Source organism: Periplaneta americana, chromosome 13, assembly GCF_040183065.1.
Source record: "Periplaneta americana isolate PAMFEO1 chromosome 13, P.americana_PAMFEO1_priV1, whole genome shotgun sequence".
NCBI classification, from domain to species: Eukaryota; Metazoa; Arthropoda; class Insecta; order Blattodea; family Blattidae; genus Periplaneta; species Periplaneta americana.
In genome coordinates this window covers 159045716-159064914 of record NC_091129.1, presented here as the reverse complement: position 1 = coordinate 159064914, position 19199 = coordinate 159045716, and the positions used below count along the sequence as shown (strand labels likewise).

General features: G+C 35.7%; 1 non-coding gene across 1 annotated transcript; it reads right to left on the bottom strand.

The window, feature by feature from the left end:
• Positions 1 to 18804: 18804 nt before the first annotated feature.
• On the bottom strand, positions 18805 to 18876 carry TRNAY-GUA (transfer RNA tyrosine (anticodon GUA)). The gene has a single exon. It is a non-coding gene; the product is annotated as a tRNA-Tyr (tRNA).
• Between the last annotated feature and the right edge of the window lie 323 nt (positions 18877 to 19199).

Genomic DNA, 19199 nt, shown 5'->3' with positions numbered 1-19199 from the left:
GTTACTTAAGATATCTTTGTACTGAGAAAAAATCCTGTCCACTTCACATGAACTTTTAGAAAAGCATACACTAATGCTACGATTTGTTCTCCTGTTAATGTTTTTTTTTTTACGTGAAAACTCAACAGCTAAAATGTCTGCAATTTCACATATTTGTCCCTATCCTGAATTTTTAAAAATAACACTGTTAATTTTTTCGTTTACTATTTCATCAACACGGCCAGGAACAGATGTTAACTGAGGCACTGGGTGGGAAAACAGTTTAACTCTACTTAAGGCACACTAAGACTGAATTTTTTTGGCCAAAATAGTAAACAAATTTTCAATATTTGATATTTCACATAAATGATGACTTTACACATTTTGTCTACGTTTCTGTTCTATATTTCATCGGCCATTTTAAAGGTGTGGCTGCCATATTTAAAAAGCCGCACGAAGGGGTTGGTTAAAATAATACTATAATAATATTTGTTTAATAATCTGGGACCTTGACTCATGCTATGATAAAAAGCTGCATTGCTAAATACATGTCATCTTCAAAATATTTTGGATTCTGAACCGGCGCTCGATGAAAGTCAACCTGAAAGTGAAATTAGTACACTATAGCTTAGTACAGGAGTTTTCATCTGTAGCACAGTTTCAGAACTTATTTTTCTTAATACATCTTCTGTTATTCTTATTGGAAATTTATAAGAAATGTTATTTTGTTTCTACAGTATATGCCCTTAAAAATATAAGGGTTTATCGGTTAAATTCTTATTGTATACTAGCCGTACCCGTGCGCTCCGCTGCACCTGTTAGAACTAAATATAAAGTAATTACATAATTAAAATAGGACGTTTGATCCAGGGAACAACTTTTACAACAGCGCAAGATAATCTGCTTCGCTCATTACCCAATTTTTTTTTTGCATGGCATTTATTGCATATATATTTTATGTATTTTAACACGATTCAATTGAGCATAGTTAAAATTTGAATTATAAAATAATGGATTGGTAAGCTAACGTACTATTACTGCATACTAAATCAATACACTTTCGTTGTTCGTTAATTCTCTGAGATTAAAATAAGTGTACATAAATATTATTTTAAGAAATACAGAAAACGAATTACAAAATAGTCTATCAGATTTTCTGTGCATAAGAAGCTATTTTAATCTTACCTGTCCTCGATTTACTCAGACGTTACTGTAATAACATTATAGCATTATGTCCATCTAGAGAAACTACACTTTCCAATGGTGAAATAATAATTAATTATACAAATCGGTTAATTTAGCTTTTGATATCACTTCATACAAACACAGAAACATTCTCTGTAGGCTATGTTTAATAGCTTTCGATTGTTGATGTCCAAGGCCCCTGTTTCGATTGTTGTTGTCCAAGGCCCCTTATAGACGAAGTCATTTGTTCTTAATTCATTGCACCGTCTTAGATGGCGTTATTTTAATTTTAAATCTCATTTATCTCATTAAATATCAGTCCTATCAAAATTTTGTAAAGAATAAAACTTATCGGAAATCATTTTTAAAGAAACTTTTGTTATGTAACATCTTTCACAAAAATCAATAATAAGCGAGATATTTCGATTTATTTAATTCAGGCCCCCTTATAACCCCCCTTTTAAATAACGTATTTTGAATGCCATGTAGCCTAAAATCTAAGTTACAACGAACTTAATTTATATTCCAATTTTCATATAAATCGGTTCAGCCATTATCGCGTGAAAAGGTAACAAACATACAGACAGACATACAAACAAAAATTTCAAAAATGCTATTTTCGGTTTCAGGGTGGTTAATTATATATGTTAGAACCAATTATTTTTGGAAAATCGAAAATTACCAGAAAAATGTCGGCTACAGATTTATTATTAGTATAGATTATTTTGATAAGCTGAAGCCTTAATTTACTATTATTTCTTGTTATTCATTCAATAAAGTTCGTGTATGATAGTGAAATAACACTTTTTTTATTGGTTTTGATGAATAGGTATGACAGTTGACGTCACTTCCTCTTTGGTATTGGTAGCATCTTCATTACAATTCTTCACAAGATTGAAGACGGAGTTGTTCCCCTACAATAAAAATCTGGAGAAGGGAAATATAATTGCATTCTCTGCTGTGAAACCAATCAGTCAGTCCGGAACTGGACTTCTTGTTCGTATTTGGAGCTGGAATCGTGCTCAATTAGTTTTCCATTTATAACCATCTGGATTCTTGGTGTGAGCTTTCATTCAGCGCCGGGATCTCAGCAGAAGTTCATCTACACATCCGAGGCATTTGTTCTGCCAATTCCGGGGTATCGGCTGAACCAATTAAGTGCCTTCCTTCTCAGATTCACATCGTCCCACGTGAATAGTTTTCTAGTTCACTGCAACTGCGGGGAATGAGGTATGCCTGCCTCCGCATACATCCCAACGGATTCTTTCCGAATCCAACACGGAAAAATGTTAACTGTTATTAAAACATCTTTTTAACTGTAAAGTATATTTAGAAGCCATTATATGAGGCGTCTAGAATCAAAACCCGCCAAGTACATCGAAGAAAAAAAATGAGATAAGGTTATTTTTCTGTGTATCTTCGCATGCCAAATCCGATGCTGGTATTATTTTTCTGCAATATCTGCTGATTCCTCTGAAAATGCTGGACAAAAGTTAGGGTTAGTTTCAATATCCGCTAGATCCAACTGAATTTCGGCCATTGTTAGTTTCAAAAACCTCCAAGTCCCTTTCCGCCAATCAGGTTGTGGGACTGCTTTACCCAGCATTCCTCAGCTGTGTGATGTTGATTTATTATTTGTGTGGTTAAGCTCTTATTAAGTTTAATTCCTACTCTAATAATATTCAGTGAAATGGTGTATAGAATGAGCAGTGAGTTACAAAAATGTTCTTACCAATTAATAATTAATTACATAAGTCTGTCGGTACTCCTCTTGTGCCCTCCTGCTATACCAGCTTGTAATCATGCTGTTGGCAGTAAATGGAAATCCAACAGTTTAAGTTTGTTGGCCATAAAGAAGTTCCATTCCGTTTTCTACTCTTCATCAGATAATCAGCAATAAGACAATGTTATTACTGCACAAAATAAAAATACAACAATGATTGGAATGTGCTCTAAATGTCCACTCACTGAAGCACCTCTAACTATTAAAAAAGTGTAAATTACATTTCCTGTGGTTGGGCATTCATTTCTCCCTCCCGATCGCATATTTGGAGTAATCGAAAAAGAAATAAGGGAGTGATTGTATATCCCCAAGAATATAAAGATATTATAGGCAAACATGGAACAGTCTTTAATCTTGAAAATGAAGATGTAGGCCTACCTCTTCAAGACTGGAAGAAAGAGGCAGACATAATTTTAAGATCTCCTGCTATTTTAAGTTCAGTCCCTGTAAAAGATTTATTTTAAGACGATCTGCATTGAAAGAACAGATAACAGTGCAAGATGAGTTTAACTATAGAATTGACACCGTTGTTGCAAAGGTAGTAACAAGAAAAAACAATAGAATTGAACGTGAAGAATAAGAAGACGAAGAAGAAACTGTTAATCTGGAGGAAGAGGAATGTGACAATATTGTGTAAAATTAGTATGATCTTAAAAAGTGCAACATATATTCAAATTTATACTGCTGTTATGTTTAAAGCATGTGCATAATCATACTTCATGTCTGGGTTTCATTGCCTACATAATTTGTAAGGTTTAAGTTAGAATGTTTTCCTTTTTGACTCATTTTTATGCTTAGAACTAATTCTCTTACTTTCAAAAGCCTCCAAATACACTTTTCAGTTTCAAAATCGGTTGGGTGCTAATTTAACCTCACGAATTTGTTAGTTTCAATGAAGGGGCAATCCTGTAATTTGTTTGAACGTATCTAATGATAATAAAATAGTTGATAAAAGCATAGTTTATATCCTAAGAATGTTTATTTATATGGAAACAGTTTTTTCTGTTTTCCCACAAATTTTGTTTTATGGACTTGGAGGGTTTTGATTCTAGACGCCTGATATGCTGGTATAGTCGATTATTTTTCTATGAGTTCAAGTTCGTTTTTAGGAGACACATTTATTCGTATTGTATTGTATATTTTTCTATTTCTGTAAGAAATTTGATAATTCAATGAAATCTCCCCCTTTTTAAGACAATAAAGTTGCGTTTTACTTCACTGTAGTAATTACTGGAACCCCTGCGGTGCCTCCAAGTTTATCATTATGCTGACCTGAGTTCGACCTTCGGGTTTGAATACTGATACAGATCGATTATTTAGACATGACAGCTCAGCGACGCGAAAGAGGGGAAGTAACAGGAGTAGTGGGGAGAGTTCCGGAGTAGAGATAAGAGCGAGTGGTCGGTAAAGGAATGCAGTACAGCTTAACTGTACTAGAAACACAATGCTCTACCGCATGTGTGACATCCGGTAGCTTCGAAGGCAAGCGAATGACTAAACCAAACACCCCTTGGCGTAATTAAATGGACTCGCCTGACCCAGGCGCACATTTCCGGCAACTTTCAGGACTAAATAATCGTACTGTACTTGTCTTGGACAAGTTCGGAGGGTATGAGGCTCTCCCGTTAAGCTGAATAATATAGATTTCATCCCACTAACACTTCATATATAATACTTTTTTTCCGCATTTCATATCATAAGTATAATATTTTGTGCCAGATCGTGCGTATTTGCTTGGTTTCCGCACAAAACCAATCCGCGGAAAGTCTAAAATTCCACATTCAGTATTCCCAACCTAACACACATAACAATTTCCCTCTTCTTACCGCTTAAGTGACATATTGATTTTACTGCTTTAGGCTTTTAACATATTATTTTTAGAGACGTTCAATATAGTAATATTTATAAATTGGAAACTTACCACTGCAATTTCAATTTCTACTAAATTGCACTGTTAATTATTGTTTTTAAATATTTGCAAAAATTAAGTAAACTCTACAACTCTACAAAGTTATATAGGCTATGTTTTAATTTAACCTCACTATACGCCACAGACGGTGTGAAAATCACAAATAAAATATCAAGATTGCTAAGTTCCCACATTCTAACGACTCACTCATTTGAATATGTCAGTTAATAAAGTACTCCCATCTTCATGATGTTCATTTTAACGGTAGGCTATCGGTAATCCCTGCATGAACATAGAAAAAGTTAATAAAGTACTGCGTGGTATTCATGTTAACGGTATCGATAATGAATACTAAATCGAATAAGAAATCAATAAGGTTGGTTGATTACGAGGCTCGAGTTCCCGTAATGTCTTTTTCTCTACCTTTTTCATCAGGCCGCAACTATGCCATGCTCCTTATCTCTACCTGATGAGAACGGGGCGCAACTATGCCTACAAAACAGGGACCCTTTTTTTATCTGCTGCATCTTATCTGACCGTGGGGCGCAACTATGCCCTGCCCAATTCGAAGCCATGAGATTTATATAGCTTTCACATGCACACTATAGAAATAAACACTTCGTTTTGATGCGTAGCCCCTTATGATTTTCCAGTCTGCAATAAAATTAGGGATATTTTTTTGCAACTAAAACGTGACAACGCAGTTTGATTTTTGAAAAATACTTATACCCAACACAATGCACTGTAAGATACAGACGTGGACAAATTATTAACAAAATTGACGATTTTTATGATAATTCTATTTACAAAATTTGACTTTTCAATTTAGACTACAGTTGACAATTTTGCATATTTCTATCATTACAGTAGATAGAAATATGCAAAAATGTCAAATGTAGCCTGTTCTAAATTGAAGAGTCAAATTTTATAAAAATAATATATATAATAAAATCTTCAATTTTGCTAATAATTTGTATATATGCAAAAATGTCGAATTCAGTCTAAAGTGAAGAGTCAAATTTTGTAAAAATATATAATAAAAATCTTCAGTTTTCCTAATAATTTGGAAATATCCAAAATGTCACCTGTAGTCTAAATTGAAGAGTCGAATTTTGTAAAAATATACAAAAAATCTTCACTTTTGCTAATAATTTGTAAATATGCAAAAGTGTCAATTGTAGTCTAAATTGAAGAGTGAAATTTTGTAAAAATATGCAATACAAATCTTCGATTTTTCTAATAATTTGGAAATACGCAAAGATGTCAACTGTAGTCTAAATTGAAGAATCATACTTTGTAAAAATATATAATAAAAATATCCAATTTTGCTAATAATTTGTCCACGTCTGTACTAAATGACTGCGGCGACCATACTGCATGTGAAGTGTTTCTATAGTCATAAAGAAAGATGAGCATTTTGAACTCGTTAGGGTGCTTGCATAGACATTTCGCTAGCCGGCGCTACGAGCGTGCTAAACTAGCCCCGGCTATCGACTGATTACTTGTATAGGATTCATATCATATCATATCATATCATATCATATCATATCATATCATATGGCTAACTGTCGATATCTGACGCCTACTTCGAGTGCGAAACAGCTGACCAGAATGAACCAGGGAGGAAAATAAAACGTGAAGCAGATACAAAATACAGCGGACGAAGGATAGGGAAACAGCTGGAAGTGTCTGAGGTCAGGAGCATAGACAAGACTAATGGAGGAAATGCAAGAGAAGACATGATAAGAACGGGTGAAGGAACGAAGCGACTACCAGATATTAGTGATTGTGAGGACAGAATAGATAGGGCTTTGGAGAGGTTATTAGCGAAGAAGAAGAGTGCTAAAAAGTGAGTGCAAGAAAGTTAGGGGTGGCAAAAGTGTAAGAAAAGGAGCAGAGAAGGAAGTGTTAAGTGTAAGAAGATAGGGTAAGAGTGTAATAAGATAGACTATCAAACAATGAATACAAGAGAATTAAAGTGAAAAAAAAAATCATCTGAAGAAATGTGAAGTGGAATGAGAGAGAAATTACAAGTGTAATTAAGTGAATTAGATATTTCATGTTTTTCAATGTTATGGGTTGGGAGTAGTATCAGGGGTACTATAACTGTAGGAGTGTTATAGAAATAATATATGGAAAGAGATAATAAAATAGGAAATTTAGGAGCGAAGCGAAAAGAAAGAGATAAATATGTAAATAAACAGAGAATAGAAAAAAAAGTGATGTAAGTATTGTAAAATAGAGTAAACGGAAAAGTCAGCAGGTAATGTAGGAGAAAATAGCGGGAAACAATGATTAAGAGTAGGTAGGATTTGAGGGTAGAGAAGAAAATAAATAAATAACGCAAATTATTAAGGAAGGAATATGCAATATTTAATAGGTGAGCGAGAAATGGAAGGGAGACAGTCTAGGTAGGAGGGAGAGAATAGAAGAGGATAGAGGGGGGAAGGACATATAGCAATTCAGTCATAACAGAACATTAGAAAGTAATCAAGAAATACTCGGCAAAGAATACATTAATAGAAAAGAGTTGTATGTATTAAAGGGATGGTGGATCGAAAAACAGAAATGTGAAGGTCCACCATAACTGTGAATTGTAAAGTTGAATGACAAATAAATATCATATCATATCGCTAACACTGGTTTATGAATACGAAAAACGTTAGTTCGCTGACCATCCACCGGAAGCCCGCGCTAAGAATGTCTATGAATATGGCCCTTAGCAAATTAAGTTCTTGATTACGACTGCAGACCTCTCTGTTGGTGAGGAATGAGAACATGAACATGTAGATTCGTAGTCCTTCTGATCGCAGAACCATCTGTATAATTACATGAGGTGTACAGATTGAAAATTAGTAACAACAAAGCCGGGACTAGTTGCAAAATCCGACGACTTAGTTGTCAATACTCTGAATTGTCTCTGATATTACGGTCCGTATCTCTGAGCCAAGCATTATCGACAGTGAGAGGCAGGGGCGTGGGCTGTGAGGTAGAGGGCAGTGCTCCGAGGTTGCGATGAGACATTGGTTCGAATCTGCTTGGGTAATTATCCGGATTAAAAACATGAGTTTAGTTTTTGGTACTGGTACTCAATGACGAATTTACTCGAGTATCACTAGCACAGTACAAGGGTTCGGGTCCTTTCTCTTTCGAGGACTGCGGCGCTCATGGTCCATGTTCGATTTACAGGCTTCCACATCTTCGGCGATCCTACACTATTGCTGTTCTGTCGTGCTTCCTTCTTCCCCTGATGTGGTAGCTGTTGGGTTACGTCCATTTCCGGCTTTCCCCTTCAAAATTCTCTAATGTCCCTTCAACGGAACGGCCAAAATCGGACTGAGAGAAGTAGTTTAGAGCCCACATAGACACTTTTCCTCAGCACCAGTTTCCTACGTTAAGGGTATACGTACGTGAAACGACCACAAATATTATCAGAAAATGCAGGCTCTAAATTTCTAAAATTTTATAAGAAAATGAACTCACAATTGGAAAAAAATTACAAGGTACCACAACAAAACTTGTTAGAACTTAAATATCTGATAAAAGTATAAAAAAGATTATTAATAATATTTTTAAAACCAGTTTCATCAGAGTATGAATTTTTTTTTACCTTGGGGATATGATTGAAGTGAATTTTTATGGCAGGCAGAGTAACTATCTCATGCCCCCATGTTTTAAATTGCTTACAGTGCACTTCATTAGAACCAGGTACCCAGCTTCGAAGCCGACCAGAATATGAAAAAAAAAAAAAAATTCTGCAGTTATATTATTTTGTTACCGTAACATTGTTATGATCTCTCTGACATCTTTAATATTTATCCTGCATGTAATAAACACTTAATTCTATTTATTTTAACGTAATTAATTTTTTTATTTCTCCTATATAAAATATATTAAAATTTACATTATGTTTTGTGACCTAATTTTTTCTATTTTCAAAGAAATGGGCATTATTGTAGTCTACCTTTTGCATAAATTCATGTTAAATCAGTGTACAAAATTTCAGAATTCTATCTCTAATGGTTGTGGAGTTATGAAATAATATATGTGAAAATTTTCAAATTTTGGAAAATTTAATTTAAAGTAAAAAGTGAATTATTAAAAATATTATTAGTAACATTTTTTTATACTTTCATCAGATATTTAAGTTCTAATAAGTCTTGTTGTGGTACCTTGTAATTTTTGTCCAATTGTGAGTTCATTTCCTTATAAAATTTTAGAAATTTAGAGACTGCATTTTCTAATGATAATTGTGGTCGTTCACGTACATATAACCTTAAGAGGAAACTATAGTGAAATAATGCTAAAAAATTAAGATAATACACTTTTTTTGTACTTTTATGCTCATAATTATACAGGCTGTTTCCGAGGTGGTGTTACAATCTTTCAGGGATGATGGCGAAGGGCACATGAACCAATTTGAGATAAGGGACCATCGTCTGGAAATGACTGAGTCGAAAGTTACAAGCAAAAATAGTTGTGTGGAAATGGAATTGTAATTTGGCACCGCGTGCCCTCCTTCCCTTATCTTTTGGAACAGTCGTGGAAAAATGGTATGGGCCGGATGTGTCCTACGTGGGTACTTGTCCCGATACAATCTGTGAGCTTGTCTACTGTTCCCATTGGCTCATCCGTATTCGAAAATCAGGTCTGCTTATTCCGCTCTCGTGTACTCCATTTCACTAGGACTGATCGACTGGACACTGCAACTTGTACACATACACTGCTGTCTACAGACGTGCATATCAGGACCGACCATGTCCGTTACACATAACGCCATCTGCATTGCTTTAGTGTAGTTTCCTGTCCCCACCCCTCAGACAGCGCACTGAATGGAATACCGCAAGTAGACAAAGTAAACAACGTCAGATGAATACAGCATGTGTAAGATGTACAGATAAATACACATAAATAAGGTGTACAGAGGAATAAAATTATTTCATTTCCACAGAACTATTTTTGCTTGTAACTTTCGACTCGGTAATTTCCGGACCAGGGTTCTTTATCTCAAATTGATACATGTGCCCTTCGCCATCCCTGAAAGTTTGTAACACCACCTCCGAAACACCCTGTATTTGAGACTGTTTTAAATGATTTAACAGTATAATAAAATGTGGCCAAATATAGGCTGCGTGAGTGAGATGAGAGAATTTTTGTTCGTTTTTTTGTAATCTTATTTTCTCTACTTTAAAATTTTAAGCAGTTTATTGAATAAGAAAAGCTCCTTGCACAACATTTCTTGCCAGATAGGTCAGAAAAACTTCTCACAGAGGTCAGTTAAATGTTAGAAAATAAAATTTAATCAGTATTTTTATGAAATATAAATGTTAATTTCCTCCAGGACATATTCATATTGCACTTAGATTAAAATAGCCTACAACGGTAAATTAAAAAAAAAATAATTATAATAATATTTATTGTGTCTTTCTATTTAGATATAGCTCAAAAAGATAAATTAATGTTTATTCTCATGACTATTTTTAAGTTTTCGAGTAAATATGAACAAAAAAATTTGGAAACTCTGACGCAAGGATCTTTTTTAATGACGTCAATATAAAATATATTTAAAAACTATATTTTCAAATTTTGTGCAGAAGATAGTATTGTAGGCCTGTTTATGTAGTTTATATTTCAAAAATTTTGGATGAAAATTGTGGAAGTCCTAAAAATCATAGACTATACAGGGTGAATCTTCTCATCCTGCGAATTGGTAACTAGGCAAACCTTGCAAATCAAGATTTTCAGGTATAACTCCCTGTAAAGTTGATTTGAATAATTTCGAGGGAAAAATTGTTCCGGAGCCGGGTATCGAACCCGGGACCTTTGGTTTAACGTACCAACGCTCTACCACTGAGCTACTCGGGAACTCTAACCGACACCGATCCAATTTTTCCCTCTATATCCACAGACCTCAAAGTGGGCTCACAACCGTCAAGCAACCAACTTCGAGTGCACACTAACTCCGTGTGACTTAAATTGTGGTTTTTCTGTTAACGAACAGTGACGTGTATTATGCAAATAAAGATTTTCAGGTATAACTCCCTGTAAAGTTGATTTGAATAATTTCGAGGGAAAAATTGTTCCGGAGCCGGGTATCGAACCCGGGACCTTTGGTTTAACGTACCAACGCTCTACCACTGAGCTACTCGGGAACTCTAACCGACACCGATCCAATTTTTCCCTCTACATCCAAACCTTCATTTTACAGACGATGCGAAATGCAAGTGCTCACATCGCATTCACCAGCCCGTGCGATAAAGCTACGATGTTGACCTGTGGTAATGTGCTGTGATAGCACAACGGTTAATATGCTGGATTGTTCAGGTGCAGGATACATACTCTTTTTTTAGTAATCTTCCTGTGTTTCGGGAACGTTCTAGGAAAGCATGTTTCTGTCCGAATGCGTAGAACATTCTAGACATTGAATTTGCCTATAAATAGCCGCTCGTGCTCAGTGCAGTACGTAGCAGTCAATTCGGTCGAAAGTTATGCGACACAACCGGTATGTCTTCTTAAAAACACGTTTTATAAGTTAATTTATTTATTATTTATTTATTTATTTATTTATTTAACCTGACAGTATTAAGGCCATAAGGCCTTCTCTTCCATCCTACCAGATAGCACATATAAATACAAAAAAGAAATACAAACACTGATGAAAATAATACAAATTAAGTTAAGTCCCTATAGAGGGTCAAGAGAGTCAAAAGTACATTATAGTGCTCTCATCGAGCTAATACAAGAAAAAAGAAAGAAAACAGGGATAGCAATGATGATATTGATAACTGACAATAATAATAATAATAATAATAATAATAATAGTAATAATAATAATAATAATAATAATAATAAATACATTACATATTAATTTCCAATTTTACAACAGCATAGTTACAATATTTACTATACTGGGTGTTCATTTCAAAGTGTGTCATGACGTCACTGTTGTTGAGTCACCGATTTGAAGCGAGTTTCAGCTTATATGTTAGAGAAGTTGCCTATTATTCAAGGCGTTCTTCAATCTGAACTTGAGAACGTGTACGGTATAACTTGAACGTCGTAGCAACAGATGGCGGTCTGTACTGTCTGTGTGCTACCATAACCTCTTTCGAACTGTGTTTTGCGCCGGCAAGTCGTACGCAGGGTATTTGTTATCATCGGTTGCGTACGGTAACATTCCACAACACAAATCAAATACTCCGTGTCCATGTTGACCGTCGAAGTTAATGTCAACAAATACGTAAGTAATCGTCTTAACCCTCTCCCCATATCCCGACAGTACGTATGTCCAAACAGTTCACATTCCTGCCACTACCGGCGTTACCGTACGTATCGGCACGTACTCTTCAGAATGAACGCCGTACTTGCTAGGTAACTTCTCTGGCAGATAAGTAATACACCTTTGCGGGAGTGTAGGAATATTGAATTCTCTAGGCTCATCGGCTAGCCACATGACGGCATACAGCGAGCCATGACACACTTTGAACTGAACACCCAGTATGTCATGGGTTAAGGTGAAGTTGCGCAACCTGACAGGTGTTCAACAAGCAATTCCACGAACTAGAATGTGATTTTTTAATTTAAATTTGAATTTTGAAAAATCTCGTTTTCGTGACATTTTAAAAGTTTCTCCTACTACTTACCCATTGACATCGACATTGGTAGTAACGTCATAAAATGAAAAGCAAAGACTCCGTACTAAACAAGTGTTTTAAACCTCACTGTATTATAAATTAATGTTATGCCGTTCTTAAGTATGTACGCCTCTGTTTGTGGCTCTCCAGGAACCTACAAAAACTATACGTGGTTCAGATTCTGTAACGATTTCTATGGATATGGAGGGAATCATTTGACTCCATTACAGTCTCTGCCGTCTATCGAAAGAAGACTCCCATCAGCATCTTTGCTCTGGATGCAGAGATAAATGGCGATACCCAATCTACTGGAACTGGAGATGAGATGGAGACGGTCTCTCGATCGTTCACACTCACGTGAAAGTATCGGCCGGCCACGAATACAAAGGTGAACCAAACGAAGTGGATTCAGATAAGCGCTCCGTTCAGCACTGAGAAAACCATGATCAATCCTTCTTACTTCCCGAACCTAGAAAATAGCCCTACCGACTTATCAGTTAGTCTAAATCATAAATTACCTAATGCATAAGCTCAGACTGATGCAACGTCATGCAGCCTAATGCCTGCTGTTTTATAGAAAGGCTGACAATCAAAGAGTATAATCTCAAAATTCTGGTATACAGAGTGTCTGATGTAAGTCGTTCATTTTTGTTTACTTATTTACTTACTTATGGCTTCTAAGGAACCCGTAGGTTTATTGCCACCCTTACATAAGCCCGCCATCAGTCACTATCCTGAAGCAAGATTATTCCAGTCTCTATTATTATATCCCATCTCCCTCAAATCCATTTTAATAGTATCCTCCCATCTACGTCTCGACCTCCCCAAATGCATTTTTTTCCCTTCAGTCTCCTAACTAACACTCTATATACATTTCTTGATTCGCCCATACGTGCTACATGCAATGCCCATCTCAAACGTCTGGATTTAATGTTCCTAATTATGTCAAGTGAAGAATACAATATGTGCAGTTCTGCGTTGTGTAACTTTCTCCATTATTCTGTAACTTCATCCCTTTTAGCCCCAAATATTTTCCTAAGCACCTTATTCTCAAACACCCTTAATCTCTGTTCCTCTCTCAAAGCGACAGTTCAAGTTTCACAGCCATATAGCCTATAGAAACCGATAATATAATGTTTTATAAATTCTAACTTTCAGATTTCTTGACAGCAGACTGGATGACAAAAGCTTCTTAACAGAATAATAACACGCATTTCCCGTATTTATTTTGCGTTTAATTTCCTCCCGAGTGTCATTTATATTTGTTACTGTTGTTTCAAGATATTTGAATTTTCCCACCTCTTCGAAGGATAAATTTCCAATTTTTATATTTCCAATTCGTACAATATTCTGATCACGAGACATATCATATACGTCGTCTTTTCGGGATTTACTTCCACGCCTGTCTCTTTACTTGCTTCCAGTAAAATTCCCGTGTTTCCCTAATCGTTTGTGGATTTTCTCCTAATATATTCACGTCATCCGTATAGACAAGCAGCTGATGTAACCCATTCATTTCCAAAGCCTTTGTGTCATCCTGAACTTTCCTAATGGCATATTCTAGAACAAAGTAACTTAGGTGATAGTGCATCTCCTTGCTTTAGCCCGCATTGAATTGGAAAAGCGGCCGACAGAAACTGGTCTATACGGACTCTGCTGTACGTTTCACTGAGACACATTTTAATTAATCGTAGTAGTTTCTTAGGAATACCAAATTCAATAAGAATACAGTATCATATAAAATTTCTCTCTCACCCGAGAAACTGAAAACTTTACTGCTATTAATGCCAATATGTCAGCTTAGGCCCTCCACTAGGCTGTGTCCTTCCGTAGCATTGAATAGGCATAACTGTACTTTTCCTATTTCAATAAAACCCCAGTTTCTGTCATTGCAAATTGAATGACCCTTTTAATTAATGAACAATTTGGAATTTAGCACCATTGTTCGTTTTATTATTCCAGTCTCCTAGCAACCCACTCGCGACACGCGATGCTCAGTTCGGGTGAACGAATTTAACCTCACATCTTGTTTAAACAACTTCTTACTGTATTGGAATTTGCTGTAAATGCCCCGCGGAGTTCTGCAACGAGTTTAACACGAGTGTGTCTCAGTGCATAGCTCAAACTCTATCTGAGTGAAACTCAATAAAACTTTTCATGCACCTGAAATATGTGGAATAGAGAAAAAAAAATGGTATAACCAAGAGCTGAAGTTGTGGATTAACTTATCTCCTCGTACACGGTACTATTTTACATGTTAATTTTCTAATTGGGTTCACATCAATATTTATACTTGAGCAATATTCATAACGAATCTGAAAAAGTCTTCAAATGGTTTACGGATTGAAATTAAAGCTTAGAGCTATTCCATCTCAAATCGACCGAAATATAGAGAAAATTGACCTTACAATTTTTAAATACAATGAAACCTTTTCTGTCCGTAGACAACTGTGATACAATGCTTTGTGCAAAGTTTGAGGCATCAGAACTTCATAGTGTTTAAATTAAAAATATTTAAATTTATCGTATTTTCATAAAATTAGCAAATTTAAACTGTTGTGGCTGCGAAACTCTTTCACCCAATGATCAAAATCATGGTTTATTTTAATGCTGAGAAATTAAAGTTTATATTGACATATAAACAGATTTTCCTACTTTTTATGGAAATGGAGAAATTTAGATCTCTCCTCATTAACACGCCTTTGCCTAGGAAAAAATATTAAAAAAATACATGGATTCCGCATTGAAAATACAAATAAATACACATTTATACTGATGATATGTTGATAAGAAGGTATTGAAAATATCGAATAAAGAAAATAAATAGTACGCGCGTGAACTAACCAGCTGACTGTGAGGCGGGAGCTAGCCGAGGCAAGCAAGGTCAGGAGACAAACACGTGACGTGTCGTCTAGTAGCGCATAGCTGCGCTAGCTTTACCACAAGTTTTCATACACACTGGAGTAAAATGACACCCAACGCTCGCTTATCTTCAGCTCTGAGCCAGTGCGTGCGGTATTGCGCCGTTCATGTCCAGGCGTGTGAAAATAATCACACCCTCGAAACTTATTGTCGAGCCACTCAGTAAACAATGCCGAATCCCTCTTAATAATGCCAGGTTTTTTCTCAATATTTTTTTTACATTTTTACAAATGGCCAAAAAGCCTAAAAGTAAGTAAAATCAGATTATCTGTCTCTCTGTATTCAATAAAAATAAGGATTACTTCTTAACATAACCTACCAAATGTCAGCTTCAAAATGAGCTCCTGTTCAATGTTGTACAGTAAATGGTTCCAGAGTTCTGAGCGCTGAAAGAGGCTTGTTTTTATAAAGTACGCTAAATTTGTCGCTCAACCATACGAAAACCGTTTGACTTTCGATAGTATATTTTTGAAAATGCACTCTCCTCAGCACCTGGTATAAATAGGGAAAAAAATTAGAGTATTAAAAATGCGAGGTGTTTTCCTGATCGATTTCATATGGAATAGCCCCTAAGTGACTATTTCGGTGAGTGTAACTGAATTAGACTCATAAATTATTAAAACGAAATCACGCTCACAAAAAAAAAAAAAAAAGATTGTATTTATTCAATTTTTGTTCGGGATGTTTCCAAAACATTCATAATGGTAAATTGTTACGGTTTATTTGCTGGTACGAGAAATTAGAGATGGGAAAAGTTGTTATTTTCTTGTAACAGTTCCAATTGTTTCAGTTCCTTGAAAATGCTATGTTTCAAATAACAGTTCCGAAATAACAGTACCACATATAACTACACAGATGCACAGTGGTATTTTCTAACATGTACGGAAGACTAGTATGTAATGGAATAGCAGTATTTAGGACGCTAAATGACCTGTATACCACGTGATGCAGTAGGATTTAATGAGCTGGATATGAATTCGTGGAAAAGAAATGTTTTCTACTACCAAACTGAATTCATAGATCAGGTTTGTTCCAAGCAGCAAATTTAATGTAATTTTAAATTATTTGTATATTGATCACGAAATCGAAGTAGTTCCCAGTAATTATAAATAAAACTTAACCTATTCTTCCTCTTCTGGCCAGCTCAAGTTCACAATGGTATTAAATTTCTCGAAAAAATTAATACGGTAACAGAAAGCCATGTTCATTTGAGCTGTGCCAAAATTCATAACACCATGAAGAGTAATAATCTCATTGTAATTAAAAAGGAAATTTTGCATCCTTTGTATTTTTGTAAATAAAAATTCGTCAAAATTTCTGCTGTCTCACTAAGGTTACAATACAGTCATGTTTGAACAGAATTTAATTTAATTTCAAGAACTGGTAATGAAACTAAAAATGGAAAACATTCGTAAATAAAACTTAGTCTATATATTTTCATCTCCCTTGATAAAATTCAGAATAAATTTAATATACTGTAATACAGGCATTATAACAATAATTGTTTGGTAGAATTCAATACTCAGTAACATCAGTTTCAATATAGTTTCAAAGACGTTATTCGTATCTTTACTATTTTAAGAGTCCACTGCAAGGATGATGGATGTCATTTGGAATGCATTTTGCAGGAGAAGCAATTGAAAGTTTGAAATGCTTAACGCTCAAAGCTTAACTGTGATTTTCCGATCATTACTGGACAATGACTATCAGTGTTAATGCCATATAACTCTCTATGTACATTCTATATATCTTAAGCTATGCAGGTTCATTTTTGACAAGAAAGTGACATCCACCATTCTTGCAGTGGACTCTTCATTTATCTTTTACTTTAGTTTCTAACATTTCTTTCAGTGTGACGAAAGGTTCCCATTTTTCTGCTTCCAATAGTGAAACAGGTGTTGTCATAATGTAGTTCCAAAGTAAAACGAGTATTTTGAACTAGTTCAGAACAATACAGTTATTTTGAGAACAACATAGTTATTTGGAACGTACTATACCAAGGTATTGTTACTTTTTGGAACAGTTCCAAGCAAGTAACTGTTCCAAAATAACCGTTACGTTATTTTTTCCCACCTCAAGAGAAACAGAAACCGCCGATAGGCCTATACGAAGGTTTGCAGTTCAGCTGCCATTGAGACAGAAATATTTCGCGAGAAAATTAATCGCACTGTTTTGCTATCAACTTTCTCATTCAGGGACGAAGCACCTTTACGACTGGTGAAAATGGTGAACTGGATTTCTATTTTGTCTGCAACCATGCTGCGAACTTTGATTGCACTTATAGTCCCGTCGCTCTAATTTCCGGCAGCCAATCACTTTGCAGGTTGGCTACATTTAAACGTGTGCGTCTTGTGATTCGCTGATGAAGATGTAAAGCATTTCCTAAGGTTGGATAAATACTTAATATATAATCGCCCGCCATTTTGGCGCTTTCGTTGGCGTTCGCAGAAAGCACACGAGGACGTTATTTGCCGCTCAATTATTTGCTGAATTACAGTGCGTTTGATTTATTATCATAGGAGCTACGACATGATAATGTTTAACGGTGTGGCAAATAGATCCCTCGTCTGGTAGCTCGGCAACGAAAGAACAAAAATGGCGAACGATACTACCTACATAGACTTTATAGAGCCTTCACTTCCTAAGACGTAAGCAAAGATGAGGAGTCACGCCGGGAATAACAGCGTCGCGACTATAGATGTCGCCTACCGCCCAGTTTGTGTCCTCGACTCAGTGGCTACCATAGTAGCTTATTGATTGTTTTATTTTACGACATTTTATCGACTGCGAAGGTTGTCTATCGTATGAGTGGAATGAAGGTTACAACGCCAACGAAATAAGTCCAGGGTCCAGCGCTAAAAGTTACCCAGTATTTGCTCTTAATGAGTTGAGGGAAAATTTCGAAGAAACCCCAACCGAGATTTGAACACGGGCCCGCTCGTTTCAGAGTCAGACATGTTAACCAATGCTAAGGCGCTTGCCTGCTGATCTGGAGTTGCACTCGGGCGTGGATTCGATTCCCGCTAGGACTGATTACTTGGTTGGGTTTTGCGAGGTTTTCTCCAATCATAAGGAGAATGTAACAGATTAATTGCTGATTAATATTTGTTACTTATAATGAAACTAACATCTGTCCATTATTATTATTATCATTAATTTCTCTAAATATATTTACAAAACCTCTAATGGCAATTACATTAATATTCTCATTATAGAAATATATTTTAGATTTATACATATATATTTTTTTCTCTACCTGTAACATAGTTCTAGTAAGCTTATATTAAATTAAATTATATATTATTTTAATGTACCGAAGTACATATGATATTTCCATGCAGATATTCTGCGTCATCATACGATGAAAGAGTAATGGAACGGAGAAAAATTCTCTCCGGCGCCGGGATTTGAACCCGGGTTTTCAGCTCTACATGCTGATGCTTTATCCACTAAGCCACACCGGATACAACCCCGACGCCGGTTCGAATCGTCTCAGATTAAGCTCCAACTCTTGGGTTCCCTCTAGTGGCCGCCCTCTGCACTACGTCATAGATGTCTATGAACGCAGGACCGAAGTCCAGACATGTGCTGAGGTGCACTCGATATGAATGACTAGTTGGCCGGGATCCGACGGAATAAGCGCCGTCTTAAATCACGAAGTTATTTACGCATATCATATATATTATTTTAATGTACCGAAGTACATATGATATTTCCATGCAGATATTCTGCGTCATCATCCATTACTCTTTTATCGTATGATGACGCAGAATATCTGCATAGAAAT